Genomic DNA, 26,630 nt, shown 5'->3' on the forward strand with positions numbered 1-26,630 from the left:
TGCCTGGTCTTTTGTGCTTCTAGTCCAGGGGATAAAACGATTAATATGTGCATTGTTCATTTGATATGATAGGAATAAAGTCATTGTCACAAGATCAATGCCTATTACTTTCGGAGAAAAAAAAATGTCTTGCTTTTCAGTGGTATTTATTTGACAGCTGGAGTCAATTAACCTAAGACAACTTTTTATTTCATTGACATAATAGCTTAATTAAAAGCATGCTGTCAAGAGTTTTAGGAGGGGGTGTGATTACATTTTTCAAATTGCTTTTGGCAACATGCCTTTATAGGAGCTACAGAAAGGGATCCTGAAGGAAAAATCAACAGCTTTCCACGATCCTATTGAGCATGAGTGCATGAAGCTGAAGTATACAAAAATCTAATGTTAAGAGAGAAATAAGGCACATGATTAAAAAAAAGAGAGAGTGGCATATCCATTTACAAGTACCTGCATCTTAAGATTCGTAAAACATGTCTTTCCTATACTCTCTTCGAAATAAGTGTAAATACATCAGCAGGCCAACAGTTATTTTCGCTTTATTGTATATTCACAGCATCACTATACAATAAGTTAGAAGGAGAGACAGGTGGCGATGTGGTCTAAACCACTGGGTCTCTTGGGCTTGCCCATCGCAAGGTCAACAGTTCGAATCCTCACGACGGGGTGAGCTCCCATTGCTCTGTCCCAGCTCCTGCCAACCTAGCAGTTCGAAAGCATACCAGCACAAGAAACTAAATAGGTATTGGTGCGGCAGGAAGATAAACGGTGCTTCCGTGCACTCTGGTTTCCATCATGGTGTCCCATTGCGCCAGAAGTGGTTTCGTCATGCTGGCAAAATGACCCGGAAAGATGTCTGTGGACAAACGCCGGCTCCCTCAGTCTGAAGCGAGATGAGCACTGTACCCCATAGTTACCTTTGACTGGACTTGAACATCCAGGCGTCCTTTACCTTTACCTTACCTTACAATAAGTTAGGCTGAAAGATAAAGGCTTACCCCAAAGTGAGCTTCATTGCTCACTGGAAATTGGAAATCTAGGCCTTCCTTATCACACTCCATCTTTCAACTTTTTAATTTATTATAATTCTTTTTTTAATCTATAGGATTAGAAGAAAATTTGTATAGCTCTACAACACATCTTAATATTTGCCTCCTTATTCATTTTTAGTTCTGTCATTCCTATGTTTATGCTATATTCTAGAAGACCTGGGGAAAATATTCATTCACATCAGAATGAAAGGTACTGTTCAAACAGACAGCTGGTACAAGAAATAAATTACTCTATCCTTGCCAAATGTCACATTTAATGAATACTTTTGACAATTGTTGAGATCCTTAGTAATACATAATGACACGTAATGATTGAGATCAGGTAATACTTTGATACTTTTCCCAATTTCAGATTTTACACCATTAATATTATATTCCATGAAGTAGTTTAAGAGACAGCTGAAATCCATGCAGCTCTCTTACAAAGAAAAATGTGTTGTTTTCTTTATCCCTGTCTAAATGAATTTAAACACACATCCCTACATGGCAATGTCAAGTACTGTACACAGCTGCATGTGTTCTTCTAGATCATCGTCAGCTTGCATTCACATACAAATTTTACAAAAACAATTCACATGTAACATGTTTCAGTAGACTTAGATCACCTGCTCTGCTTCAAGTTACCAAGCACTGATTTACCAAGCAATGAGACAAAAAAGTGTGGGGTGACTTATACGTGGATGGTAGCAAAGATTTCTGCAGCATCTCCTTTGAAACCATAAATTTCAAACACAGTTCCTAATAACCCTCCTTCTTGCAATCCCTGTCTCGAATCAACAACAATGTATGTAAATAAGGAGAAATACATTTTGTTTTTTGCAGAACGATGAACCAGAAAATATGCTGCTTGCTTCTGCTAATTATAAGCAAACAGGGGTTTCTGTTGTCGTTTAGTCGTGTCCGACTCTTTGTGACTCCATGGACCAGAGCATGCCAGGCACTCCTGTCTATCACTGCCTCCCGCAGTTTGGTCAGACTCATGTTGGTAGCTTCGAGAACACTGTTGTCCATGGAGTTTTCTTGGCAGGGATACTGGAGCGGCTTGCCAGTCCCTGCTCCAGGTGGATCACGTTTAATCAAAACTCTCCACTATGACCTGTCCATCTTGGGTGGCCCTGCACAGCATAGCTCATAGCTTCTATGAGTTATTCAAGCCCCTTTGCCACGGCAAGGCAGTGATCCATGAAGGAGGTTTCTAAAGGCTTGCAATTAGGCAAAAATTCAGACAGCCTTTTAACAAAAGACATATTTGCCAAATTTAGACATCCTTACAGTCATATTAGGAAATGAGTGCTTATGACTAGGGTCCAAAGAGCCTTATGAATAAGTCTGTGTGTCCAAGGAAAATATGGGCTTGTGTTAGTCAAAGAAAATAAAAGCCCAGAAGCCCATACATGAAGTCAACAACTGGAGCAACATCTTTCTTCATGCAAAGCCTTTTTTCCTGGAATTTTAAAAAAATCAGTCTGAATTTTATACAAGAATGCACTTTTTGTATCAGATAAAATGTAAGTTTAATTTAACCATCCATATGAAACTTGAAAAGTGGTGTATATCCAAAACATCAGAGTACAAATGCAAAATATGCATTCAATGAGTTGTACTAGAGCATTTAGCATCCATTATTTCTCTTTTAAAGTTGCACGTTCCTCCTCTGAAGTGAATGATAAGAACAGTTCCATTTGAGCAAATCAAGATCACACCAATTTTACCTTTTAAATCTCCGTAAACACACAATGTGACTAAATGTACTTGAATGAAACAGTAATAATAGCTCAACATCAATGAATAACGTCAATAGCCTTGATAAAATGGTGGCCATAGGAATAGTCTAAGGTTCAAATGTGTGAATGCGCCTTATATGGAGAAGAAGAAGAGTTTGGACTTGATATCCCGCCTTTCACTCCCTTTAAAGAGTCTCAAAACGCCTAACCACCTCCTTTCCCTTCCTCTCCCACAACAAACACTCTGTGAAGTGAGTGAGGCTGAGAGACTTCAGAGAAGTGTGACTAGCCCAAGGTGCATGTGGAGGAGCGGAGACGTGAACCCGGTTCACCAGGTTACGATTCCACTGTTCTTAACCACTACACCACGCTGGCTCTCCACACTGGAGAAAACTTACTGCACCTCTCTAGTCTAGTATTGCTTGCTATGACAGGCATGGCTTTCTAAGGTCACAGACAGACATTTCCCAGCCTTTTTACATTATTTCTTTTTAGATGCCAGTGATTGGTGGGAGCTGATCCATTAGGGCAAATGGGACACTGCCCACTGCCCACTGGCCCCAGTCTGCTATCACCCAGACAGTCTGCTGGCTGCCTTCTTGCTATTTCCAATCCAGGGGCACCACTTCCTGTCAGCTTAGTGTCTGCTGATCTTTTGCAAATCTCAGCAGAGAAGAAGATGGGAGCAAACTTTGAATGAGCTTGCTTGTGCCCTTCGTTGGCTCTGTACCAATGGGCCCCAGCCCCAGCCACCACTGTCGGGGGGGGGGGCAATTTTAAGATTTCCTGAAAGCAAGGCATGCATTCCATCACTGAGATATGACTTGAAGCTTCAGCAGAGGAAGATTTAGGGGAGTGTGACAATTTCGGTTGCACTGGGCATGGAGCCTCAGGGACACTGCAGGGACTATGATTTAGAAAGGAGTGCAAGTGGCACCAATTTTTGGCATCACACAGGGCACTGCTGAAATTTGAGAGCCCAAAATCTGCCACTGGCTTCAGTTAGTAAACTAGCTGATGTTCAATCACAGATACATAAGGGCTGGCCAGGTTGGCCCCCACCAAGGGCGCAGATCCAGGGGGGTGCAAAACCTACTCTTCTCCCCTCTGGCTTGGAGTGGCTAGGTGGGAAAGCAGCGAGCGAAAGGTGATGAAAAGCAAACTTTTTGAGTTTCTGGTCTATGGTCTCTCGTGGCCTCAGAGGCACCGATACAGCTCCTTGCTAAGGTACCAATGAGCAGGTACCAATGAGATTTTAAATACTTGACCACACTCCATTGTGCCTGCTGCAGGAGCAAGGAAAGGCTGTACACATCCATTCTGGATTAGAAAGAGGATCCACCACACCAGCTAGTTGGAAAGAACAACTTTATGGATGGATAACTCAAACTGTTTCCTGACTGTGGTGCTTTCAGATGTGTGTTCACCCAAGTCCATTCAGAACTAATTCCGCATTGACCCATGGTTTGTTTTCAATCTGCACAAAAAAATAATTGGTATAACTGTTTTGGGGTTTGTTTGTTTTTGACTGAGCATGATTACTAGAAACATTTTAAAATATAAGAAAACAGGCAACCATTGGAAGGTTTAAATGTTTTCCATTTGCTCTTGGCTGCTCAGCAAATGGGCTGGAGTCATACAGTGGGCCTAGGGCCTTCTGTGTACAAAATATGTGTTTTGAGAGAAAATACACTGAAAACTAAACATCAGAATGTGATGTGATGTGATGTGTGTGTGTGTGTGTGTGTGCAGACTGAAAATAAAATAAAGATTAATGCTGAACTTATTGTACCAACAAAATATTCATATTTATGCAATACATCTCATACATATTCTGTAGATAACAACTGCACTGGATGGAGCGAAGTGGTTTCCCCTGTCTTGGTATTATTTCTAGGTCAGCATCATATCTATCTAGGAAAGGTGCCTTGCTGTTAGCCAGAGCTTTCCTCTTCATGATTTAGTTGACATAGTTGAAACCTTGCCAAGGTGAGAGAGCATTCCAAGTTCAGCAATGAGGAAAGCAGCTTGGGTCAGTGCCATAATAAAATAATAATAATGCAGCTTTCCGACCGTCATGGAGCAGAAGTTCAGGTAATTTTCAAAATGAGGAAAACACGCACACCCTTGGCTTTGTTGATGCTGGGGCTTTTGAAGGAGAACCTTTACAATGGAATGGGAACCTTTTCCCTAATACAAAGAGGGCATTTCAAGTTGTGCTTTTCTCTTCCATGAATGATAGAACAGGGATGTTTCAGGAATAGAAAATGAATGAAGTCAAACTGCCCATGGGGAAAAGGCTGTGTTTTAATTGTACTGTGCTGTACAGAGTATGGAGAACAATTATGATAAAACTTTGATATTTACATTTTAATAAAGAACAGCAACTAGAATATGTGCCTTTAAAACACAAACACTTCCCTTTGCAACATCCTCTTGTCAAATCAAGGGTGCTGTTCACAACACCTACATGAGCTTAACTTTGTGTATAAAATTATTTGATATTTTTCAGAATTTGCACAAGAAACATGCTTAACTGAAGGAACAACATACAAGAATATAAGCAGGCATTGTCCGTTCTAAGTTTTAGATGCCTGGTTAAAATTGCTCTATTTTCAGGAGACTTCTGCCCCCTGAATGCTTCTCAGATGTTTTACTGTGTGTGTAGACTTTAAGTTATTGTGGTATAAAATGTTTGGAGGCTTAATTTGTGCTTTAATTTTTGTACTTTATATAGTTTATTGCTGTAAGTTACTTTAAGACCTACCAGGTGAAAAAGCAATTTTTTTAAAAAAGGACAATAAATAAATAAATGCAAAAGTGTAAGTCCTTCCTCAAAATCTACTTTTACAGGTCTAATTCTGCATTGAGTGTGTATCCTGATCCCAGCAGGGAAAAGGATTGCACAGCCAAGGCAGCAGGATTTCATTCCCACTCAGTGAATCAGTGGCAATTTTAACCCCTTGGCAGGGTGTGGTTTGGGGGAGTGGATCTGCTCCCTTGCTGCCCCCCCCCCATTCGCTTCCTTCAAGGAGAAGAGGAGCTACTTCACAGATCACTTTTCCGAAGGGCTTTCAAGCCTTCCCAAGTGGGCCCCAATGATCTCATTTTAAATCTCCAACATCGGGGGTTTCGAGGGGGAGCCTGGGCAGACTTGCCAGTTTCCTTGCACTCCCCCTTTAAATCTTGAAGATCAGGAGTTTAAATAGTGAGGGAGAGACCTGCAAAACTGTTTCGAGTGATTTTGACAGGCGGGTGTGCGTTATTTGTGAAACTTGGCTCGTAAAATGGATCCTGATAAGGATCTGGCCTGTGGAACAAAAAAAGAGGCTTCCATCCCCCTGCAGTACCGAGTAGGAGAAAAATCCCACCTACAAAAGTCAGTTTATGGGCAAGCAAAAAATTCCTACTCAGCCCAGCAGTGATTGGTACCAAGACCTGCACTGCAACATACCATGGGCCAGGTGGTTCCCAGAACACAGAAGGATGAAGCGGGGCTGGCATTGGATTAAAAAGTCCACTAAGGGCCAGCTTTAGCATATGCACCACCTGGGTGCAAAGATCCAGCAACAGTGCCAAATTTAGTTTAGCCGCCCCCTAATCAACTTTTATTGAGCTTTTGGGGGGAGGGGGGAAGAAGCCAAAGTTGTTGACCTTTTGCCGGGGGGGGGGCTCAAAGTTGTTGAGCTGTTTTTTTTTGGGGGGGGATCGCTCACCTGTAACAACAACGCAGCGGGAAAAACTGCTTTTATTTCCTGACTCATTACTCATCTCTTGGCCTCAGCGGTCACATACCTCCATACCCTCCAACATTTCTTCAATGAAAGGAAGGACATCCTACCATACCCTCCAACTTTTTTTTTTTACTTTCCCCAAGGTTCATCAGATAGCTAAAAAGTTTATTAAACTTACTGAAAATGTTGGGATATTTTATTGCCTGTGCATGATCCTTATTTTGGTAATTAGCAGTTGACTGCTGAATATGCATAGAAACCAGTGGGTCTTCTATAATATAATAAATAATGGGTTTAAATGGGACTTTTTTTTATTACATTTGTCTCCTCCTCCTCCTCCCCCCCCCCTCTCTCCTTCTCATAGAGAGATCACCTTTCTTTGGCATTGTGGCTGTGACGAGCTTTTAATTATTTGAAATTCTGGTATTTGTGTGTGCAATTATATTACCTAGGTATACCTTGGTAACAAAACCGCCTGCAATTTGCTGATATCTAAATACCATCACACAAAATTATTCGGAGATCAAAGGGTAATTCGGCCTATGGAGACTCTCTTCAAACAATTAATTCATGTAATCCTCTTTGAGATAATGAGAGAAACCATTACTTGAAAAAAATATGATTTCTCCCTGCAAATATTATGATGTTTAATAATTATGTTAATCTGTAATTCATATTCACAATTTATCTGGCAAAATCATTATATACATTTACGTTGATTGCATAAATATTGCATTACCTTTGATCACACATGTACTGTGCAATTAGGTTGTTTTTTAAAAAAATAATAATGAGTGCAGATGAATCAACAACTACACTACAAATTCTAGAAGAATTGTCCTTTGAAATATTTGACATGCACATCCTTACTTTAATTAATCTGCTGGTCTTCTTTGAAAATTCATGAAGGACCAAAAATATAACCATTCTGATAGATTTCCAGACGTTGGGGTTCTGAGCCCTGTGGTGGAGTGAAGTCTCTTGATGAGCTTATACACAGTGAATAATATTTTCATACAGATTTATCATTTCCTCAGATAGCAGGAAACAGCTGGTATAACAGTTCAATGCTGACACAATACAGCTTGCTTGTAGGTTTCCTTCCTTTCTCCACCTAGGCTTTAAGTGTTCAACTGCAATTAGTCATGCTTAGAACCTGTCACTGTTCCTATAGCCTTCAATTTTGTGTATACCTACTTGGTGTAGGACATATGTTTGCAAGCAAACTGCTAATATATTCAGTTTCTGTAGGTTAGGGGGAAATGACTGTAATGCTGGGGCTATTCAGTCTGAAAGTATATAGGAAAAAAGAAATTTCAAGTAATTTTACAGTGTCAGCACGTACTCTGATCTATAGTTCCATGTGTGGTTAAATATACAATGAATCTTCAGTACAACTAGGGCTTTTTCACTGAGCTGGAAGTAGATGTCCACTTGGAGGTGCTCTGAATGTCAGTGGAGTCAACATAATCACAGATCTTTTCTGGGAGAAGACCCTCCCCCCTTAATTCAAGATGCCTAACAAAGCACTATCCTTTTTATTAATAATGGAAACAAAAATATGATCAAACATTGTTTCGAGAATATTGCTTGAAATCTTAGGAGTTTATTCTGAGACATGTTGAAGACTTGAAAAATAGAACACCGCATAACTATCCACATGTCTTAAATCAAAGGGCAAGGTGTATTTTTTCAAAGTGCAGAGTTCAACAATATAAGTTAGACGTCTAAGATATAATTTTCAATGTGGTGGTAAATCTGTGGTTGGGCTTTATTACATAGGCTGAGTCACATGCTTGGTTTTGTTTGGGCATTGCTGTTGCTGGCATCTGTCTGTCTGAGGAGACTATGGAGGAATGCACCTTTGGGGGTGAAATCAAACCACTGGAAAATTGCACTGTAGAGCCTGATATGGGAGAGACATGCTTTGTTGCAACTGGGGCAGAAGAAGGCATCCATGGCGTTTCTTCTCTCGGTGCTCCTCCCAGTGGTCGTTCCTCCTCTATGGATGCATGACCTGACTGTCTATTTCCAGGCATTGCGGTCGTCTGCAAGGGATTCCAACATGGCAGGGTGGCCAACCTTCATGTCACATTTGCAGATATCTTTATAACACAGTGTCACTGCTATGGATATACAACCTGACGGTCTTTCCCCAGTCTGGGTGTAACACTAAATTGTGGTGAGCTTGCCACGTATCTCTCTTCCTAAGGTACAGTGAGAAGCTTTGACTTCCATTTTCAATGTGGTTTATCCATTTGCGTGTCAAGCCCCAAAACCCATCCCCATGTAATAAAGACACAATGGACACAGAATTTAGTTTAAAAGTTAATGGGCAAATTTAGGCCACAACTTTATTGAATACACAAGTGTGACTGGTATTGGCTTAGGCATTGGTATCTAATGATTATAACTGGCTCCTGCCCACCCAGCAGGGAGCCTGCAAAGGGTAAACTACCAGCAGAAGGAGCTCCAACAATGGCTATTGACTGGTGCTCACCTCTGAGGTTCCTGGGGTTCCTGGCATGGCCCTAGCCCCTCCCCAGGCTTCGGACAAGATCCAGACCCCCAGATTCCTTTAATGGAATACCCTATCAAATGGAGGGGCAGGTGATGGCCGCACCTCCCCTCCCCACATTCCCCTAAACCAATGCCTAACTGCCAAACCTTACAAAGTTGCGATGATTGCTAAGAGGTAGGTAAAAACCAAGTGGCCAGTGCCAATCTGCCACATTGGGAAAAATTCCTATCCGCCCCCTGTTCCAAAACTGAAGTGCAAAGCAAGGCCAAACGCCGACCTATCAATGGGTGGGTGGGTGTTCGGCAGCATGAAGCAAGAGGGGTTCCCCAAGTCACACTGCTGTTTAAATAATAAAGCCCCAATCACCCAACCACACCAATTGGCTAAGAGCCGGTGGCGTGATCGTGACACCACTGTCCCGGAGCGGGGCAAAGCCCCACCTCCAGGCTGGTGGGGGGGGGAGTCCCGGGGCTGCCCACAACATGGACCCTCAGTTAGGAGGATGCAACACAACAGTCCGTCATGGTGCATGACCCCAGGTGTCACTGTTGCGCCACTGGGAGTAGGATGGGGAGGCCCAGGGTGATGGCAATGGTAGAAGAAGCACTGGATTGTTTGGATGGGGATGGGACAGGGCAGGGTGGCAGAGTGGCTGGAGCGGCACAGATGCTCTATTGAAATCACTCTTGCTGGTGCATCAGTGAATCCTTGACCTCCCTGCCCATGTGCCCAGTCCCCATCCAGATAATCTGTAGTGATTTTTGGTGGCAGGAGGGCTGGCTCCACAGCTGTGCCCCACCACACCAACTGCTACTGCAGCCCAGAAACAGGTAGCAGTAGCAGCACTCCTTCAAAGCTACACCTAGTGGACAGATTAGCACTTGAAAAGTAAACTGAAAAGTAAGAGCGAACGCTTAAAAAAAGAAATAAGTCAGCTGTACAGTTGGCATTCTTGCCATACAGATATAGCCCATATGCATGAAGAAGACAAGTTGTTAAGGGAATATTTAACAAAGCTGTGATTGTACAGATGGTTTAACTGAGCCTTAACCTTGTTGTCTTTCAACAGAAAAACCCTTCATGGATGTAAGCCATAATTGATCATAACAAGCACGTATTATCTATAAATAACCTAATCAGCATTCAGTAAGGAGTTGCATAAATGAGCCCATCTACACACTGCACCTTATAATGAGCCACTACAAGACTAATGACTTATTAGTGCCACAGGCGATGAATGATTAATTAGTCAATTCAAAAATGACTTTTTAAGGGTCTAATTGCTACCTTTCCTAATTTCTGAAGGTTATGCAGAATTAATGCCATGTTGGCATATTAGTACTGATATAATAGTCTTTTGTTTACCAGCAATGAAATTAAAGTACTGAGTATCCCCCCAAACCATACTCTGTGGTATAGAAAATGCCATTCCTTTCTCAAGAACGCATGTGGGAAATGGAAGATGCTTTGATTAATTCTCAGCAAAGTAGTATGATGGACTCTGTGCTGTTGGTACTGCCTTCCTATATCCCAAAGCTCAGAATCCATTTTGGAGATTTGGGGGAACACAGTTTAAAATGGATGCATTCCCAGTCACTGCTTTCCATAAAAGGAATATGTCAGGAAGTGAGAAGAGTGGGAAATGAAAAGGGGATGTAGATTTATGATTGTCAAGAAATGACTTTACCAGGGCTCTTTCCAATCACCAGTGTTTTTGAAAGGGACACGGAAGAAATGTATCAAAAGGATGTCACTGTTTCCCTTTTATTTTGGCTAGTTTACTTTTTTTTAGGAGTGGGAATGCTGAAATAATCTGTCGTGGAGTGTTGGGTGGAAATGTTTTGGCTTATGAGCTGAAAAACATGGTTCTCATTTTTTTATTTTCAGTTTTGATAGACCACTTAAAAATTGGTGGAGATCTTGGTAGAGAACATTATTATTATTATTATTATTATTATTATTATTATTATTATTATTATTTGCCCATCTATGAAACAAAGCATATACATAACTAATATTTTAGCAACCATAGTCCTGCCTTTCATTCTGGTGACACTGGGGCAAATGAAAAGGCAAATTCAATGCTAGGGATCATTTGGAAGGAATTTAAAATAAAACTATCACTGAGCCGTTATACGAATTATTTAGAATGCTGTGTACAGTTCTGGTCGCTTCACCTCAAAAAGGATGCTCACTGTACAGTTGGAAAAGGTTCAGAAAACAGCTACCAAGATAATCAAGGGAATGGAGTGATTCCCCTTTGAGGAAAGGTCGCAAGATTTGAAGCTTTTTAGATGAGAGCAAAGGCAAGTAAAGGTGACATGATTTATAAAATCATGCATGGCATGGAGAAAATGGGTAGAGATATGTTTTTCTCCTTCTCTCATAACACTAAAACTTGTAGACACCCAGTGAAGCTGATTGTTGGAAGATTTAGGACAGATAAAATAATTTACTTCTTCACGCAGCATGGAGACAGTAGACTAAGAAGGCAGAGTGACAGAATTTTAGGTTTTTGTTTTTGTTTTAATTCACCATACCTGCCATAAAGTGAGTTTATATAGTTGCGTTTTTGGAGCATGGGTAAGGAATTGAAATACATCCTCTCACTTTTTTCCCTGAATGAATTTGCAGTCTACTTCAACTGAGCCACATTTCCCTTTAAATATGAATTATGACCGAGCCAACACAATACTTTCTACATACTTATAGATAACAAATACATTCACAACACATTTCTGTAAAAACGCAGACGGAGCAATATTAGCTGCTTTAATTTTAGGAGAGCTATGTTAGGGTCTCCTTGGTAATGTAAGGAAGGGAACCAAAGCAATTGCATCTAAAATTAATACATCTAATTAACATCTGAGCCCTTAGTTAATGTAGGTCATTTGCTAGAAAAGTGCTGGAATAATTAGGGGGGCCATGTCAAGCTGAAGAACAAGAAATAAACAGCAGAAACGGGCTAGGCCTCTGTATGCTCTCGAGTTTATGAATATTAACTGTCCTGGATCAAGAGTTATGCAAAATGAGATACATTTTTGTACATATGGAATTCAATACAAAAACAACCAAACACCCATTTCAACGAATATATGTATTTCCAAGTTCAACAGGGAGGGGAAACGTCTGGCTCTCCAGATGTCATTGGACCCTTCAGCCCCAGCCAGCATGGTCAGTGGTCAGGGATGATGGGATTTGTAATCCAGCAACAGTTGGGGAGCCAACTTTACTCAACAGGTGTAGAAGGAAGGGAGGGAGGGAGGGAGGGAGGGAGGGAGGAAAATAGTGATATTTACCAGTCTCCATACATATCTCATCAAAGCAAAAAACATTTTCTGTGGATGTTAATGAAATTTTGATAAACTAACCAGTTTTTTGTGCCATCATGCAAAGTAGGAAAGAAATAGCTCTTGTTCCATGACTGTGGTTCTTTTTGTTAGTATATTTTTTACAGGTGCCAGTGGCGTATCTTTACAGCATGACACCATCCAATTAAAAACCTATGGATTGCATAGCGAGTATTTCTACCTTAAATTCATCATTGGGGTAATAATGAACTGCTCAGCATCAAAACAAATGTGGATGAGGTTCGAATGCATGGTGTAAGAGAGAGGGCTTGCAGAGAGCAGCCCACTCTGCTTACTTCCACCAGATGGGAGAGCAGCAGCAAGTCTGGGAGTTCAAATCAGGAACAGGAAGGGTTAAGACGGGTCCAGGGCTCTGCAGAGTCCTGGTGGCTCAGCTCCAGGTTGGTAGCAGGGAAGCAGGGGAGGAGCTAGCTTCAGTAGGGGCTGGAAAGGAGGGAGGAGAGAGAACGGCACCTCAGGAGCCTGGTTTGGGACCACGGAGGACCCATAGAGCAAGGAGGAGGGGCGTTTGGAGTCTTAAAAGGGGGGTCAGAGCCCACGAGACGCCATTGTGGGCTTCTGCCCCATGCAGAGCAGACATGATTTGAGACATCTCACCACTGTATATAGCATGCACAATAAAACTATGAAAATCCAGAGGATGTGTGGAGTGCTTACTCGGGAGTAGCCACCACCCCATCTGTGACAGCAAGCCCACAATCTCTTGATGGCTACCCCGAGGGAAGAGGGCTGCAAATGTAGCAGCCGGCATGAAGTTGGCAGCATCTAAAGCAGAAGAGAGAGATGCCGAGGGAGGATTGGCATGAGTTGCCAGCACCCTGCAACTATGGAACGGCTCAAGCACCAGGTAGGCACCCGGGCACAGGGGAAGCCAAGCTTAGTGAACCGAGCAGCTCGGAACACAGCCAAGCCAGAGGAGCGGAGGCTGGACAAGCAGAGAGGACACTCGGGACGGGCCAGCACTTTGTAGGGCGACCCTCAGCACAAGCTGGCTCTAAGACTGAGAGGCATGGTGGCGTGGAAGTGCAGGAGGCTGAGAGGCGAGTCCGGGCAGAGGGGACAGACGGAGGGGAAAGGCAGCGGCCACAAGTTCCCATACAGTCCCGGGGAGGCAGCTGCAGCACAGCACAGCCCCCTCCAGCCAGATGTGATGCAGAGGGACAAAGCCCGCGCGCGGGTACTTTCAAACGCTGACGCGGGAAAACAGAGGGAAGAGAAAGGCGGGAGATGCCTTTACAATGCACCCAGCCACTGGGTGGAACACTGCCCCCAGAGGAAGGAATGGCGAGAGCAGGCAGGCACAGACACAAGCCTGGATGCCAGATCAGGAGGGGAGGGGCCAGGCAGAGCACCAACAACTGAGCCCTCCTGTAACACCCCACAGCACGACAAAGAGATGGAAGTGAGTCTGCAGCTGCCAAGAGGCCAGACCCAGGAGACAGTCGGGCTTCTCCGCAGGGGCAGCAGCAACGATTTCCTATCGGTGCACTTGGCTAAGCAGGATCAGATTCCCATTTTCCCAAGGGAGCTGCCCATGAGCGTCTTGACCGTAGGCGGCCGGGAATTGCAGGAGGGTGAGGTCACGCAACAGACCCCCTCTCGGAAGATGACAGTGAACAAGCACGCAGAAGTGCTAGCTTTGGACTTAATGGACAATGACCCTGTGGGCAGCCAGCGCCGGGGAGATCTCACCTTTGGAGATGCAGACGGCAAGGAGCACTGCAGGAAAGAAGGAGAATCCTCAGGATCGCACCACATCAGCTCCCCAGGCGGATGGAACGACGCAGAGGCGGGGATGCAGGAAGAGAAACTGAGCCAACTCACCAAAGAGGACACTTTTACCCAGAACATACGGAGGGACTTGAGGGAGAAAAAGGGGGCAGGGGAAGGGCTTGCCGAGAAAGAGGGGTTACTCTTTAGCAATGATGCCCGGTATATGCCCCAGGACTCCCTCAGAGGGAAGATTCTCAAGCAATATCATGACAACCCCACGGAGGGGCATGCAGTACATGTCTTCACGAGGCTCACACCCAGTAAGGCCAGTCTTGGGCGAAACCCCAGAGCCTTCCCAGAGCAGGGGGAGGGGGAGATTGGGGGACCACCTATTGAGGCATGGGGTGAGAGGAGGGAGACAGTACACCAACAACTGGATGGAGACGTGGCAAGGGGCAATGAGGCTTACAAGGAGGGGGCAGACCATCACAGGGGACTGGAGAAGGTCTTCCACGGAGGGGACAGGGTCTGGCTGTGGTCAGAAGGCCTTCCCATGGGGGGAAGGGGGAAGAAGCTGGCACCCAGAAGGCTGGGGCCCTTCAAGGTTCTGACACAGATCAACCCTGTCACCTTCAGGGGGGAAGCACCTACAGCGAGAAAGGTCCATCCCGTGGGTCACAGGTCTTTGCTCTCACACTTTAGGGAAAGCCCAAGGTTCAGAGGACGTGACACACATCCAACACAAGACGCTGACAGGAGGGAGGGGGAGGAAATCACACAAAAGACACTAGACAGAAGGGTGGAGGGAGAAGGCAGCCAAGAGGTTCCAGAAAGAAAGGAAGAGGAGGAGGTCTACAGTGCCACAGCGAGCCCGGGCTCCCGGTGGGGGGAGGGGGGGTTAAAATGTCTGATGGCCAGGCAGGGCACTCCTGCTTCCCAAAACGCGGAGGCAACCACGCACACCATGCAAGGGGAGGACCGCACACTGGAACTGCACGCTCCTTTCTCCCACAGACCCAAACCACCACACGTCAGTAGCACAGGGAACACAGAGGGGGAGGGCGATCCCAGGTGGGGAGCAGGGGAGACGCAGACCCAAGGAGCCCTCCGGGAATCGGAAGCAATTTTCCAGAGGGAGGAGGAGGATGACAACGGAAGGAACTACACGGACCAGCCACCCAGCACCGACGGGGAACAGGATTTTACACACACTACAGAGGAGGAAGACCTGTCAGGCTTCCAGCCCTCTTTACAGACATCAGACCAGGCAAACCAGGCCTCAGAAAGGGGGGGGGGAGCCTGGAGGGGGGGTGGATGTAAGAGAGAGGGCTTGCAGAGAGCAGCCCACTCTGCTTACTTCCACCAGATGGGAGAGCAGCAGCAAGTCTGGGAGTTCAAATCAGGAACAGGAAGGGTTAAGACGGGTCCAGGGCTCTGCAGAGTCCTGGTGGCTCAGCTCCAGGTTGGTAGCAGGGAAGCAGGGGAGGAGCTAGCTTCAGTAGGGGCTGGAAAGGAGGGAGGAGAGAGAACGGCACCTCAGGAGCCTGGTTTGGGACCACGGAGGACCCATAGAGCAAGGAGGAGGGGCGTTTGGAGTCTTAAAAGGGGGGTCAGAGCCCACGAGACGCCATTGTGGGCTTCTGCCCCATGCAGAGCAGACATGATTTGAGACATCTCACCACTGTATATAGCATGCACAATAAAACTATGAAAATCCAGAGGATGTGTGGAGTGCTTACTCGGGAGTAGCCACCACCCCATCTGTGACACATGGTATAACATTTATTTATTTATGCATCACCTTTTACATACATGCCTCAAGGCAATTTACAGTCAGTATCATAAAAACAGCAAAACAGTACAAAACCATCAACTGACAAGATACAATATGAAATGATTTTATCTTTAATGGAGACTGCCTGTAGGAAGGGGCATAACCCTATGTTTGGAGAAATAAAAAAATGGTGGTAAACTTATTGCAGAGAAATGCAACATTGAAACGTTTGAATGGATGGATTAACAAACAAATGTTCTCCACACAACATGCATTTTTAAATGCATATGCACTACATTTCGTAGAAGAACTTGACTATAATGAACCAGACAATGGAAACACACATTCTCATGGAGTCACATGCCTACTCAGTTGCCTTTTATGAAGTCCCTATTCCTCAATCTCAATTTCTTGTAACATGCAAATATAAGAAACCTGCTTTACATAGCTGAGTGTGAATAAGATACGATTTGTAAAGCTGTGACATTTATTAATAGACCTCAACTAAAACTACTGGAGATTTAAAATTCCAGTAATCCTGCAACTCAAATGAAGCACCTACTCAGCAAAACAAAGTCTACACAAACTCAAAAAGCATCTGAGGACTTAATCTCCATAAAAAAGGATGAGCATTTCAAAGTGATTTATAAAGGGACTTTGATAGTCATTAGGAAGTCTATTTTCAAAATGTTAATCATGACGTAGCTGGCTTTTATGTTTTTCTGAATAAAACTTTAATTAGGAGCATATACACAGTTGTGCCATGGTTTGCATGTACGGTAGTAGACAATAAAAACACCGAGGTTCATTAAAGCGATCAAAGAAAACTGCAAACCCCTCACTCCTCTTAATAAGTGTTCTGCAGAAAGCTAGAATGCTTTTAAAAGCCTGAACAGGCCTTGCCATTAGCGTAATAAGTGACTGTAATTACCTAAATCAAGAAAAGACAACTTATTTGCAATGAACTTCCCAAATTAAAATAAACGTTTGACTGCTAACGCAATGGGTTTTGGCTCATGAAATGCTAATTAGAACGAGAGCACAAACTATTACTTTAAAATAGAATGAGTTCTCAGGACACTGCCCAGTCATATCTTTGAGGGAGCTGTTCTTTGCTGTACTGTATAGCATCTTACATAACAGTATTTAAAAACAAAAACAAAAAAACGGAGAGGAGTTAAGCACTTTTTAGTCCTTCCGGTATCAAAGGGGGAATTAGGCATGAATCAGAACAAGCACCAGATATTCCTAAATCTCTCCCATTGACATTTATAAAATGAATCACTGCAATAAGAATCAGAGTTACCATGTTTGGGCTGTGCAGCAATAAGTAAGGCACTAAGTCTTCTCCAGGAGTTGAGTTTCTCTGTTTTGTAGCTTAGCTTTGCACAGTTCCCAGAGTCAATCTCCAGCAGGATCAGTTGCTTCAGCACCCAGAGAGAGGGCCCACAGCACCTTACTGAGTAGCTAAAAAGCTTTTTATTTATTAGAATGTAACATTAGATGATTCTAGGTTCAGGTAGGTAGCCATGTTGGTCCGATGCAGTCGAAATAAATAAATAAATTGTCCAGTAGCACCTTAGAGACTAACTAATTGCAGTCGTCTACAGGTTTACCATACCTATTGAGTCAATCACCCATCTCCTACTACCCTTCTGAGAAAAACCCCACCCCACCCTCCCACTATATATAAGGGTCTGGTGACTTCTGTTTCAATGTATCTGAAGAAGTGTGCGTGCACATGAAAGCTTATACCCAGGACAAACTTAGTTGGTCTCTAAGAGGCAGTGGAAGACAGGAGTGCCTGGTGTGCTCTTATCCATGGGGTCACGAAGAGTCGGACACGACTAAACAACAACAACACAAGATGCTACTGGACATTTTTTATTTATTTATGTTAGAATGATGTGACACATTTGACACGCAAGTAGGTGTGAGCAGGGGAAATCAATGCTGACATAGGAGGAATCACCCCTTACCCCTGGGCAAGTAAACTAGCAGGCTCTGTGCTCCTCAGCAAAGGATGGGGAGAAATTCTCTCTCCTTGTTAAGTGAGTGTTGGGTATATGAAGCTCATGCACCTGGGCCTCCTTGTTCAATGCTGACCATGATGTGCAGGCCAGGCCCCAAAGGAACCCCCAAGTACCTGCAAGCTTCTGGTTCTGGGTGATAATTCAAGAGCATCCCTCACCTCCACAATGCCTTAGGGTTGCAGTAAATTAAAATCTTACCTTTCCTTACATGCCTGCACTGAACGATCAGCTTAGGTTAGTTGACTTCTGGCCACTAAACCCACTAAGAGTTCTCTGCAGGCCCTTCAAAAAGATGTCTATTCTCTCCTGGGAAAGGTGAACACCATCTGGGCAGGAATGCCATACTAATGAGGGATGTTACACACACAGGGCATCCCACCTGACAAAATGGTTAACTATCTGGTGAGTCCCATCTATCTTATTAGGAGTGATTAGGGTGCTTCCAGCACCATCTCTCCAAGAGTGCAGTCCAAACTGCCACAAGCACAGTTGCATTGAAGATTTTTCATGGTGCCATGACCAAAGGGTGAGCCCTGTCTGCTGCACCAGGCTGTTCTCCACCAAACAGGCCACTAACAGATGAGGCAAGAAACCCCTTCACCCATAGGTCGATAAGGAACTAACCTCAGAGCATCCCCCTCTTACATTCCCACTGAAACAGACTTCTCTTGGATATCTGAAGTGAGGTTGCAGAGGCAAAGGTGTGGCCAAAGTAGAACAGAATGGCCACACAAAAACACTGCTGCGCTTAGCCCCAAACAGGCACAAACCAGGATTAGATGGCAGCTTTTAGGAAGCGCCCCTGCCCCTGCCGGTCAGAGAAGACTAGATGGAGAAATAGTCTTGTATAAGGCAGCTGCATATGTTCGTAATAAACCCAGAGTAATTCCAGTCCAGAGTTTATTTGGTGTTTTTGTGTTGTGATTCTCTCAGCTTGGGTTCCCGCTTGCTTGATTCCCTTCAACCTAATGAGTCAGCTTTCTGCGGATTCCCATCTGCATGCTGCTCACTACCACAAATGTTCAAGAAGAGCATGCTGACATGGCATATGCAACCCTCGGTCCCCCACATGGATAAATATGTGAAATATAGAGACATTACTCTTGTTCTGCCCTTTCCCTTGTTTTCCTGCCCAGCACATTGTCGTTGTCATTCTCCCAGCGCATTGGCTGGCTCCCAGACGCAGCGCTCCCTTGGCGTATCCAATCAGGACGCTCAAAGGGGGCGTGGCTCGCTGATTTAAGCAAGCGCGCGGCTGGGATTCAGCCTCTTTCCTGGCACGCCCCCTAATGGTGGCCCCAGGGTGAGTTCCTAGTTGATCTGCATCACAGGGCTCACCCAACGGTGGTTAACCCTTCACAGACTGCCAGCAGAGCGGGCTGGAGTCGGATATAGACGGTTAGATCCAATGCCTAAGCCAATACCTCTCTACATCCGTAATCAATAAAGTTGTGGCCTTTTACGCCCATTAATTTGTCCAGTGTCTTTATTTACTCTGGGAGGGATCGGGGTGTTGCCACACAATAGTCATTAGAATAAGGGACCCAGGTGGCGCTGTGGTTAAACCACTGAGCCTAGGGCTTGCTGATCAGAAGGTCGGCGGTTTGAATCCCTGTGACGGGGTGAGCTCCCATTGCTTGGTCCCAGCTCCTGCCAACCTAGCAGTTCGAAAGCACGTCAAAATGCAAGTAGATAAATAGGAACCGCTACAGCGGGAAGGTAAACGGCGTTTCCATGTGCTGCTCTGGTTTGCCAGAAGTGGCTTTGTCATGCTGGCCACATGACCTGGAAGCTATACGCTGGCTCCCTCGGCCAATAATGCGAGATGAGCGCGCAACCCCAGAGTCGGTCACGACTGGACCTAATGGTCAGGGGTCCCTTTACCTTTAGTCATTAGAATAACTGGTTTATCCTGAGGGGGAAAAAATGACACATGAAAGTTACATAGCTTTAATGCATATTGTTAAATCTAATATTGTTGCATTGGTGTATGGTACATGGGTGTAGTGTGTTATCTGCTGAAGTGATGCACAACATACAAAAATTGAGGGACCCTCAATTATTATTTATGCACCTACCCCCTACCCCATGTTAGAGCTAACAGCCAGGAATTTCACAAACAAAAAAGGCAATCTCTACTTCATAAACACACACACACACACACACACACACACACACACATGCACGGACACACACAATGAAAAATATGTACTGTTACTGACATGCTACAAGGAACCAGACACTATCCTTTGACCAACGCAATTTTTACTCACACCTCACTGTGTTCCCTTTTTTCCATAATTGATTTTAAAATTGAAATCTGCGAGGGGGATTTCTATCTTCCCAGAAAGGCCGCTGCCTACCACAATTCCACCTCCAGACATGTCTAAACAGCCTGGATTATTTCATATTTTGTTTTTTAAACATTCTGAGAGACCTTCTAGCCCCCTATTATTCTGAGCAGGTTTCTTTTTTAAGTTTAAGGCTGTAAACATATATTCTAGAACAGCAAATTGCAGTGAACTCAGTGGAACTAGTTTCATACCCTCCAGCATTTCGCTGATGATTCTGGAGACACACTTGCATCCTTAGAACACCCCTATCCCCACAGCAAGAATAATTGTCTGAGACCCACCCACCCACTATTTCAGATAATCTTTTTTTGACTGCTGTTCAATGTACTAACTTAGTCTACAATAGACTGCCTTGCATAGACTTCCAAAGGAGGTGTATTAAGGAACTGATTGTAACACTTTCCTTTTTTTAAAAAAAAGGTCTTAAGAAATTATTACTGAATTGTTGTAGTATCTGTTGCTGCCTTTTGGGGGCAAACCTTATCAAGATGACGTACATAAAAAAAAAAGAGTATGAACATAAATTCAGTTAAATACAATCATACTAAAGGCCAGCACTCCACCAAAAAAGAAAAAAAAGAAAAAAGAAATTATATGAACAACCAGCAATGCAATCATATACTGAGAAATAAGCCTCATTGAGTTCAATTGCGTTTACTCCCAGGTAAGTGCATTTCTGTCTGCAGCCTAAGAATTTTAAACAACAGAAACATAAAGCCCAAACATTCAGCACTGCATCTGCTTAACAGTGGCAGACTTTGAGCTATCAAATTTCAGAGGCACGCTGTGTGGTACCAAAATTCATTGCCCCCATGTTTCTTGCCTTCCACTGTTTTTCATTGTTGTAGTGTCTTCTGCAGCACCCTCTAGGATTGGCACCCAGTATGGGCGAACTAGTAACATTCCCCGAAATCCACCTCTTTGCTTAAAGCCTAACTTCAATGGGGCCAAAGATATGTTCACTGGGAGAGAGTTCCAATAATATACAGTCCATTATGATTTTAAATCTATAAAATTACTATAGAAGAGGCGCAACTTAAATACTTGAGGTCATTGAAAGAAAGATGGAAAGCTAATGAATACTGAATAGATGTCCCAGTTTACAAGTGGTCCCATGACATGGAACTTGAATGCAGAAGTGAGCTCTTTCTAGGGCTGAGTGTAATTTATGTGTGTAATTTATGTGTGTATGCATCTAAGGATATGAAACTTCCCATTTAGAAGAGGAGGGTCAGCTCCCCCTGATGGAGCAGAAAGTACCATCTCTCTCTCTCTCTCTCTCTCTCTCTCTCTCTCTCTCTCTCTCTCTCTCTCTCTCTCTCTCTCTCATTTTTATGCACTTTCACATAACCAAGGCCAAGAAAGTTGGCCCTGGATATTTGACATCTTGAAAAATATTTACCCTCAGTTTTATTGAGTTGCTCCTAATGCCATTATGAACAAAACCAAAATAAATTTATTGTGCTGTTCCTTGTATTAATAGATAGAATCAATAAAGAACTCAGTAGAATGGTGGCTATGTTTTTACTTTTTAGAAAATTAACGAAGGAATGTTCTGGTGAAGTCACTTCCTCGTATTCTGGGATGAATCTGCAATGGCGGGCCATTCAGACACAGTTTCTTCCTACCTGACTCAAACTGAATGGCGTTATCTCTGTCACATCAACACTATGGCACAATATGCTATGGCACAACATAACATAGCACCAGCTTTTGAAGGGATTTGGAATCTTTTTGGTGCAACACAAAGTTCACACCAGTACGAACAGGACCATCCTTTTCTAATGGCTGTTCTCAAAGCTGCTGCAAGAGAGTTGAACACACCTACCCACCTGCTGCAAAGTTTCACAGATATTCATGGCCTGCTGTTCTCTGTCATAAAGAGAGGGGAGCAATGATACACTGCTACTTTGGGAACGATACAGTTTCATTTTAAAGCTATTCCAAAATGACAACGACGAGAAATTAACATTTGTAGCATTTTGTAGAGCGTTCTGAAACATTTCTCTCCCTTAATTCTGAATTCAAATATGCATGCTAATATTTTCCTAATTTTAATGACAATTGTGTCACCTGACTCCAATGATGGCATAATGCCCAGAAAATGTTTCAGTTAATTACACACCAAGATGATCTACTCTTTGGATTGTCTCCAGGACAAAGGCCTTGGTATATAATTAAAAACAATGAACAATTAACTTCCATCAAACATAACGTGAAGGACAAGCACAGCAAGTCTTTCTATAGATTACTACGAAAAACATAACCTATTTTCTACAAAAAAAATGACCAAATAACCTGGTGTTTAGATAGTATGTGCACACTATTTAAAGCTGTAAGTATTCCTTTATAGTCACACTGTCAAATTAAACACAAAAGAAATATATTCAGCATTCCCTAATAACTATGTATTATTCTCTCCTCAAGGACCCGGGAAACAAAAAGGGGCCATGAGACATCTCAAACATTTCCTGCCCCATGTTTGCAAAGCCATAAACACCCATGTGGATTTTTGTGGGAATGTTTCTTGCGTTATAATTAATGGGCCCAATACAAGGCTCAGTGGATTTTAAACCGTGTAACGATGGCTGCTGCTTTCGCCTTAAGAAAATAATGAAGGCTGCCTCTAAAGAAGTCAGTGAACATGCATGCTAATTCAAGGACATGCTGTCTTTGGAGGAAGAAAAGTTGCAAAATACTATATTTTCTCTCAGATGGATTATAGGAATATTTGCATGCTTTCCATTTCCTCTGGAGGAGATAAAAGGGGGAAGGGCAACTGAGAGCTGGTTACACACACGTCTCCTTTTTCCTGTTCCCCTTTCTCTCCATCCTCTGTGCAATTAATCTCCTCTACAAGTCTTCAACCACCTTAAGGAATCTGCCATATAAATATTTCTAATGATCAGTGAATACTGCCAGGGATCTCATCAGTCACTGCGGAACAAGTACTCTTTGGGGCAGTCATCACATAAATCGCATACCAAGAAATTATAATTGCTTCAGACACACCTCTTGATCTTTGGCAAGGTCATGCACTTTCTGTGCCCTCACCAATGTAGAAGATAGATAAATAAAGACTCGAGAAGATACACAATGCTGTAAGAACACAGTGCACCATCTTATTCCTTTAAAAAGTGGTACATTAACCCCATTGTTATAAGAAAATAAAACTGGTGAAATCTAGTGTGTTATAGTGCAGTCATGGCTAGATTGTGTTTATATTTGCTGCAGAGTGAGTGGTTGTGGTCTCAGCTAGTAGAATGCACTACAGGTGCCCTCAGAAGCCCTTCAGAAGGCGTTCAGACACATTTTTGAATGTTCCTGCATGCAAAACAACACACACACAAATCCTTTCTGCAAGCAAAATAAGAAAATTCCTTCAGTAGCACCTTAAAGACCAACTAAGTTTATATTTTGGTATGAGCTTTTCGTGTGCATGCACACTTCTTCAGATTTCTTGCAAGTTCAGAGATAACATTGGGCCAGAACTTCCTTCCTGACTTCTCCCTGCATCCCCTATGAGTTATGTGGTCTTCATCACACACACACACACACACACACACACACACCTCTGTGTGCTTTATCTAAAATAGGTGCAGTGGATGCAATAACCTCGGTTTATGAACACCTCGGTTTACGAATTTTCGGTTTACGAATGCCGCGGATCCATCTGGAATGGATTAATTCACTTTCCATTACTTTCAATGGGAAAGTTCGCTTCATTTTATGAACGCTTCAGTTTATGAACAGACTTCCGGAACCAATTACACCCATGCTTCGGGTTAAGTACGCTTCAGGTTGAGTACTCCGCGGACCCGTCTGGAACGGATTAATCCACTTTCCATTACTTTCAATGGGAAAGTTCGCTTCAGTTTATGAACGCTTCAGTTTATGAACAGACTTCCGGAACCAATTGTGTTCATAAACCGAGGTACCGCTGTATGAGACCGGCCTTTTACAACATGCCTGACATTTGCATCTACACAGGCTTTGGGTGGTTGTGTCTTTTTTTTACATTCTACTAGTGTGTGGTTTTATTTATCTACTGAAATATTTATAGACTCCTCTTTCATAAAAATACAGCAGGGCAGTATTCAGCCTATAGAATGACAATAAGAAAAATGAAAACATCAGTAAATATTTGGTACAAAGACATTCTCCTTGCCAATTCGTCTCTTTGGCAACGAATTTGAGTGTACGTAATTTTTAATAATTTTTTAGCTTTGAGAAGCTGCGTTCACTACTGACACTGGAAGTGTGAAAAGGATCCTTGAAGCAACAGAAACACTTGGCACATTATCCAGGATTTTTTGTTAACTATAAACAGAAGTACTCCTTGTGGTGCCAGGGCCATCTTAAGTATATCCAGCGCTGTGGTGCAAAGATCCAGCGAGCAGCGGCTGGAGGGCGGCTCCTCTGGTTGGGAAGAGGTGGAGGCTGGACGCGGCACCTCCCAGCTCAGCTGGCCCCTTTGGCTGTGGTGGCCATGGCAGGTGGAGGCTCTGGGCGCGGCGCTGCTTCAGCATGGCATGGTGGAGGTGGGCGAGGGCGGCGAGTGGGCCGAGGTCACCGGCCCCGTGGAGATCCATGGCGCCTGATGCCCAGCTTGAAGATGAAGATGGCAAGCAGGAGGGGCATCATGCGCGCCTGTGCCTCAACCCGTTGGGTGAGCGAGCACACCCAGTGAGCGAGCCTGGGCTGAGCGAGCTAGGACGCATGTGACGCTCCCGCCGCAAGTTATTGCCACAAGTTCACACCACAGATATTCAACATCAATATCTTTGTTCCATCAATGCTTCCCCCCCAAAATTCTTACAGGCCTTGTGTTGATACAGTGGTACCTCAGTTTACAAACACAATTGGTTCCGGAAGTCTGTACTTAACCTGAAGCATACTTAACCTGAAGCGAACTTTCCCACTGAAAGTAATGGAAAGTGGATTAATCCGTACCAGACGGGTCAGCGGAGTACTTAAACTGAAAATACTCAAACCGAGGCGTACTTAAACTGAGGTATGACTGTACTGTATACAGTGGTGCCTCGCTTAATGAATGCCCTGCTTAACGAAATTTCCGCTTAACGGAAGGATTTATCGAGCGGAGGTTGCCTCACTAGACGAATTCGTTTTATGAAAAATTCGTCTAGCGAATCACGGTTTCCCATAGGAATGCATTGAAATTCAATTAATGCGTTCCTATGGGCAAAAAAAACAACAACAAAAAAAAAATCAATGCATTCCTATGGGATTTGCTAGATGGATTTTTCGTTATAAGAAAAGACCCGTGGAATGAATTAAATTCGTCTAGCGAGGCACCACTTATATCATACATGAAGCCAAATAGAGAATGATATTGCTATAGCTGTTGGAAATCCCTTCCACAGATTTCATGGCCATGTCTAATGCAGCATAGTAGAACCCTACTTTTAATACCTGCTATGGATCTTTTGGTACCTCTTCTTGGGCCTCATACTCAAACTGCTGTTTCTTTCTCCTTTTTCTAACTTGTTCTGTCTCAAGAGTTAGCTAAGCTCCTTTGTAATCCAAGTAGCATCTATCAAAACTTGTTGAAAACCCTTATCACACTTGCAGCCCACAAGGTAATACTTGGCCACTTGCAATAGGCTTGTAGCTGAATTTAAATCAGCTTCCTTATTTTGTAGTAGCTTGCTTGTAAGATTGACTCCAGAAAGGATGATGTACCATATAACAAAGGACACCACAAACTTGAACTTGGAAATTGCATCAGCCAGGGGCTTAGCTACTACTCCCTAATGCAAATGTGTGAGGGGAAATAGGCCTTTATAGGGCCATAGTTTCACCTTGACCTCAGTTCACATTTTGCTCAAAAAATAATAATCCAACATTCTGAATATGGAACTCTAAGTTTGTGGTTATCATAAGATTTTGCACAAGGAATAAGGAAGTAATGAATGGACACCTTAGGATTTGAAAAGTGCAAGAATAGCTTCAGGGGAATCATCATAAGAAAACTCTCACTTCTCCTGAAGCACTTGCTTGTTACATCAAATTCTTTTCCCAGTAGCAAAAAAATATTAGAAATATATATATATAAAACCTAGAGGGAGGGATAATCTCAAATTTGTGTTTATATTATTAGTATCTCTTCTTAACTTAATTGCTTCTCTGGCAGCTTTTATCGAGACACGAAGCCAATAAAAAATCAGCCAGGAGGCAAAGCAGTTTAACATGAAGATCTTTAGAAGGTTAAAATAAATTCCTATGGAGAAAACTCGAGTGTGTGAGATTTAGATTTTATGCCTTTTAAGGAAGTTATTTAAAACTGAAGTGGATTCTCCAAATGCTACAGAAAATAAGAGAAACTTTTGCTGAAAG

This window comes from Zootoca vivipara, chromosome 9, assembly GCF_965207765.1.
Source record: "Zootoca vivipara chromosome 9, rZooViv2.hap1.1, whole genome shotgun sequence".
NCBI classification, from domain to species: domain Eukaryota; kingdom Metazoa; phylum Chordata; class Lepidosauria; order Squamata; family Lacertidae; genus Zootoca; species Zootoca vivipara.